This window comes from Arachis ipaensis, chromosome B07 (genome assembly GCF_000816755.2).
Source record: "Arachis ipaensis cultivar K30076 chromosome B07, Araip1.1, whole genome shotgun sequence".
In the NCBI taxonomy this organism is placed as follows: domain Eukaryota; kingdom Viridiplantae; phylum Streptophyta; class Magnoliopsida; order Fabales; family Fabaceae; genus Arachis; species Arachis ipaensis.
Window position 1 is genome coordinate 15,858,273 of NC_029791.2, and position 6,364 is coordinate 15,864,636.

Consider the following 6,364-nt stretch of genomic DNA (forward strand, 5'->3'; position numbering starts at 1 on the left):
ATGGTAGGCTTAGTTCGATCGTGTTCAAGATCCATGATACAATCATGGATTGGACTGTTCACCTCCATTGATGAATCCCCATTTTCTCCGAGCCCGAAGTGATATTTCCACAGCTCTGACCCATTCCTCATAATTTTCTCCACGCAGCTGTACTTGCATGATTACATTTCCTGGGTTGTCACTCGCATTGAGGTCATATGGCTAGTAAATTTTCTTAGTTCCTTTTTCTGAAGCCTCTGTTACATTTACAGAGTTCTTTCCTGGTTCTGCTGCCATGGTTATGCAGCCAAAGTTCTTTTTGTGTTTGTCGGTATTAGAGTATGCTCTGATATCATGTAGAAAATAAGTTGTTTCAACCTACTTTTTCATTAGTCATGAACACGCATATATACATCTTTTGATATGAGATTATATCAAATATTTCCTATCTTAAAAGGCATAATTTTTACGATCCTAATAAATTAGAATGCATAATTTTCTATCTTAGTAATAAATATACATAAGAGTACTCCTTGAGTATAGTATCTATACTTATTTATAGAAATATTATTGATATAATATTTTCATTAATACCCCCTTAAGTCGGAGCATGCAAGTCTTCAATGTCCAACTTGACCAATATTGCCTCAAACTTTTTGGCACCAAGAGCTTTAATAAAAAGGTCGGCCAACTGAGTGTGAGTGGGAACATAAGATGGAAGGAGGCATTGGTGCACGATCTCATCCCGAACAAGATGACAGTCTACTTTAATGTGCTTCGTGCGTTCATGAAAAACTGGATTTTTAAAAATGTGAAGAGCTGGTTGTGTAACCACCCTATCCCATGAAGCCTGTGATTTCTGATTCTTTACAACGTTCGCTGGCGCGCATAGGATTAGATATATGAAAATATAAAACGTAGATAATGAATTAGTTAAGAAATTAGCCTAAAAGCGTTACCAACCATTAACTCGGTTTTTCCTTCCTCTTTTTCAAAAGCACAGTTTTCTTTTTCTTTTCCCGGTTCAACCGAACCAAACTTTTCCTACTCAAATCTAACCCTGATCACTTCTCCTCTCAGCACCGTTTGGAACCATGGTCACGCCTCTTCAAGCATGCATTGATGCTATGTTGAGGTGAGGAGAAGCCACGAAACCTTATGCACTTCACCCACTTCCTGTTCTTCTATCTCTTGTTAATAGTGCTTCTCATTTTCTTTGAACCAAAACACGCACAAATAAAGGAGAAGAACAGAGAAGGGAAGCAAAACGAAATTGAAGAGAAGGAAGAAGCCATCTGCAGCAAGAAGGAAGGTGCCCCACCTCCCATCACTCTAAATCTTCGAAGCTTCTTTGCTGGGTGATAACCAGCAACTCTCCTTCTTCCTCTTCTTCAAATTCAAATTATGTTCTTCCCTTTTATTCCACCTCTGCCATTCTAATTCCAATTCTTGCTAGAACAGTAGTGACCATAGGCAAGAACTCTTCCCTTGCTCGAGTTGAGGTCGGCCATTCATTCTTGGAAGAGAGGCCAAAGCTCCAATTCCGTACGGTTATGGTTCTGATTCCGGAAAGAAATAAAAATAGAATTTCCAACTTCAAAAGAGGTAAGGGTTAGAATTATGGGTAATGGGTAATTGTTAGATGCAATTTCTGGTTGAAAAGGTGATGAGTTAGTAAGATTGATGTTGCTGAAATTCTGTTGATTGGTTGGTTTATTATTGTTAGAAGAAGTGTAGAATTCTAATGCTTTAAAGTGTGCTTGTATAACATAAATCATGGTAATTTCTGTTAGGCACATGGAATTGAGGTTTTGGCGTAGGGTTATGATATAATTTAAGTAGATATGGTGATGAATAATATGAATGGTTGATTAGTATACGTTGGAAACCTAGAGGACTAAGTTTGGTTAGTGAAATTGAGAAGTCTTGCTACAGAAATTCCTAATCTGTTTGGACAGCAAATTAAAAAGATAACTGGGAATAATCTGGACATGATTTTCAAACTAATCCATTTTTATAACAAATTTCTATAAGTCAATATTACTCCATAAAAATTTCAGGGAATTTGGCTAAGTGGTTTGAAAGATATGAATTTTTTAAGTTTAGTGGTTACTGCAGAATTTTCTGGTTTTCTAGTTCTGCAGTGCCAACTTCCGGACATTGTAACTTTTGATTTAAATGAAATTTTGGGTTGCTTCTAAAATGGTTTTAAATATCTACCAGTCTATTTTAAGTGAGTACAAGTTTTATATCCATATCTATTTTGTAGACTTAAATAAGTCACTTGGAAGATGGGTTGTTTGCTGGAAACTCTGAACTGATTTATGAAAACAGAACACCACTTCCAATTGATAATTAATTAATCAAATGAAGTGATATGAACCTGAAATTTGTGGATTCTGAAACTTAGGAGTATTGATTGTGATTTCACCAAAATTTAGAAGAAACGGATTAGAATTGAAATTATTGTGGAATTTATAAAAACACTATTGCTGTCTGTTTTTCTGAATCTTTATAAATGCAGTAGCAGAATTCTAAACCTTGTATAAAATTTAATTCTAATCCAAATTTAGTAAAAAATAACTCAAATTAAAGATTAGGATCTCTAGAATTATTTTATTAAGATAAATAGATCGTGCATAAATATTCATAATATAAGAACTACATGGCAAAATAGCAAGGTGCTACCCCAAAAATCTAAAGACAGCAGTCTTGGGTTTTCTTCAACATCTAGTGTCAAACTGCCTATAAAAATATGATTTCTAAATCTTTTGAAATTTGAGTTCAATACAAACACGTGGACATAAAATTTGTGCAAATCCAAGTCCGTTTGCTACATTAACTGTTAAATAGACAATTGGTGGCCAAGAAGGTTTTAGACTAAATAAGCCTAGGAAATGAATAAGATGTAAGCTACCCTAGAAAGGGTTAAAGACATTGACGTTGAGGGATAAAGAGAAGAAAGGAGAGTGAGGAACAATGAACGAAATAAAATTTGAGAAATTATATATTGAATGGGCCTTGTGCCGAACTGCTAATGCGAAAGTGCACGCCTAACAGATAGCTTGAGATTGCTAATGCGGGAATGTTCGCCTAACTGATAGCATTGTTCCTTACTGTGATACACATTGAAATGTTATTATAATGAGGCCTAATTGACATGGATAACCGTGATGCCAAGGTGTCTAATTGACACAGTAAAGGGACCATCTTCGGGGTTCACTCCGAGTAACGTCGGGTTGCGGGTAGACAACCGACGCATGAGCTCATGGCCTGCGCTAGGAACAGGCATGCATCATCTTGTTTGCACATATGAACTTCATGTGAATAATTACTGCCATTTCCTTTTGTTCATGATATTTACTTGTTATATGTATATTTGTGCCTTGAGTCTATGTGTTTGTTCTTTTTCTGTTTCACGACAACTTAAAAACAAAGACCCTAGGTTCCCCTTTTACCTTGCTGAGAACTCTAGGTTCTCACCCTTCTTTCCTTTCTTTTTCCCCCTCCCCAGACAGGTCCGGCAGAGGAGCTCTTTGAGTTTCGTTCTATCCTGAGCTATGAGAATCCGGCGCGCGACGGAGTCTTCATATGGAGCACGCTTGGGATCACTTTCTTGGACGATGTTCGGAGATCACTCCAGAGTTAGTCGCAGTGGATATTCCGCTCTTTTTTTATGATCTTAGTATTACTTTTCCCTCGCTTTTGTAGTACTTTTAGTGGGGTAGGACATCTTAGTAGTTTGGTTCCAGTTTAGGAAATCCGTGTGAGGGTTGGGACTAACTTCTTTTTTTGTATCTGTACATATAATTTGGTGTGATACTCGGTTTTTGATAGATGGCACGTATCCTTAAACTTAACTCGTGTATATTTGTATATATATTTATATATGTTATTTTCTGTTGCCTTGTGTTTTCTTACAACACAACCTTAAAGAAACTAACCTTGCGAGCAACTAAACGCTAATCCACGAATAATAGTTTATTCACGATTAAACCGATAAAGGCTTTTATTAATATTTGTTTACAAATCTAAGTCTAGAGCTAAGTAGGCCCGTACGACGAGTAACTCCTGAACATTTGGCATTGGTCATGACGTGTCAAAAGTTGGGGTGTTACAGCTTGATTGTCGCAATAAAGACGAATGGGGACATGATGAGGCACGTATAAAGAGGAGAGTATATCTTTAATCCACTTCAATTATCTTGTTGTTTGAGCCATTGAACGATATTTAACTTCAGCAGAGGAGGCAGACACTGTCTGTTGTTTCTGAGTTTTCCAAGATATTGGTGAGTTACCAAGCTGAATGAACCACCCGGTGATTGACTTGCGAGTGAGTGGACAACTAGCCCAATCGGAGTCACACCATCTATAGAGCTGCAAATCATTCTCTCGTGGGAGAAGAATTCCTTGCCCATGGTGTCCCTTTAAATAGCGTACAACACGCAAAGCGACTTGCCAGTGTTCGATGTGTGGATTTTGTATGAACTGGAATAACATGTGAACACTGTAGGCTAGATCAGGTTGGGTAAAACATAAATAAATCAGTCTTCCAACAAGCCGACGATATATGCTAGGATCGGATAAAGGAGAACCTATAGCTGACCCCAATTAATGATTCTCTTCGCAAGGTGTTGCTATAAGCTTAGCACCTAGAAGTCCTGTTTCGGTGATTATGTCCAAAGTATATTTTCTTTGGCAAAGAAAGATTCCAGTCGGAGATCTGGCAACCTCAACTCCCAAGAAGTATTTCAATCGGCCTAAATCTTTCATGTGAAAATATGTGTGTAAATACTCTTTGAAACATTGAATTGTAGCACCATTATTTCCTGCAATTACAAGGTCATCAACATATACCAAAACTACCAATTGCATGCTATTGTGGCGAAGGCTAAACAAGGAATTGTCATTTGGGGATTGCTTAAAATCATATCGAATGAGGACAGATGAAAATTTTACAAACCAGCAACGTGGAGCCTGCCACAGTCCGTAGAGAGATTTCTAAAGTTTACAGACCAGTCCTTGTTGAGGCACTTGAAAACTAGGGGAAAGCTTCATGTAAATATCCTCATCAAGTTCTCCATGAAGAAATGCATTGTAGACATCCATCTGGTGGAGTTCCCAATCCTGGGTTGCTGCCACTGCTAGTGTTGTGCGAATTGTTACTATCTTTACCACTGGGGAAAACGTTTAATTGTAATCCAAGCCTTTCACTTGATTATTTATCAAAATTACCAGTCTTGCTTTGAACCCCTCTATTGTCCCATCAGAATTGTATTTAATTTTATAAACCCACTTACATCCATGTGCTTTCTTTCCTGGGGGAAGGGTTGTGAGCTTCCAAGTGTTATTGAGTTGAAATGCACGAATTTCTTGGGACATCGTTTCACGCCAACGCTCATCTCTAATTGCTTGAGAGAAAAATAGAGGCTCATGTTCTGTCTGAAGAGAGGCAAGAAAACTACGGTATTGTTTGGAAAAAGAATTATAATTCACAAAATTTTGTATAGGATAGGACACACCTAAGGATTTTGATGGAGAGGGAGGTTGGTCGGTAGGGCTTATTGGTATCGTGACAGTAGAGACAAAATCGCGCAACCTGACTGAGGGTGTATTCATACGGTGACCCCGACCAAGTGGAACGTCCATCGTGACCAGTGGTAGATTGGAAGTCAGCGTTGTTTCTGCTGCACTTGGTTCCGATGTATCGTCAGCGATGTACTCTTTAATCTCTTCATTAAGCTCATGTCCCCCTTGTTTGTCAATAGGTGCTTCAATGAGGGAATTTCCAGCACAGTCATTTAATTGTGGAGTACTGAGTCCAAGTGTGGGTGTTGAATTTGGCCCATTGTGTGTGTCTTCTTCAACAATTGTTTCTGTCACAAGAGATCCAATATCTTCAATCTTTGGTTCCAAAGCCTGATCCACTTTAAAAGAGAAAGTATCTTCAACAAAATGGACGTCACGAGAGACAAAGAAAATTTCTTTTTCCAAGTCAAATAGTTTTCATCCTTTTTTCCCAAAAGGATACCCGACAAACACACATTTTCGGCTACGGCTGGCAAATTTGTCCCGTTGCCTATTCTGATTTTGAGCATAACACAAAGAGCCAAAAACCCGCAAGTGCTCATAACTTGGAATTGTTCCATGAAAAACCTCATACGGAGTCCTGCCCTTCAGTATTGAGGATGGCGTACGATTAATTAAATAGCTAGCAGTTAAGACACATTCTCCCCAAAACTGAATAGGAAGATTGCCTTGAAAACGTAATGATCTAGCAACATTGAGAATATGTCGATGTTTGCACTCCACTCGTCCATTTTGTTGTGGTGTATTAACACATGACGATTGGTGAACAATGCCTTGTTGTAGGAAGTATTGTTTTA

At 38.1% G+C, this 6,364-nt stretch overlaps 1 long non-coding RNA gene across 1 annotated transcript; it reads left to right on the forward strand.

The window, feature by feature from the left end:
* On the forward strand, positions 823 to 3,834 carry LOC110264879. Its single transcript, XR_002351182.1, has 3 exons — positions 823 to 1,337; positions 1,444 to 1,584; positions 3,494 to 3,834. It is a non-coding gene; the product is annotated as an uncharacterized LOC110264879 (long non-coding RNA).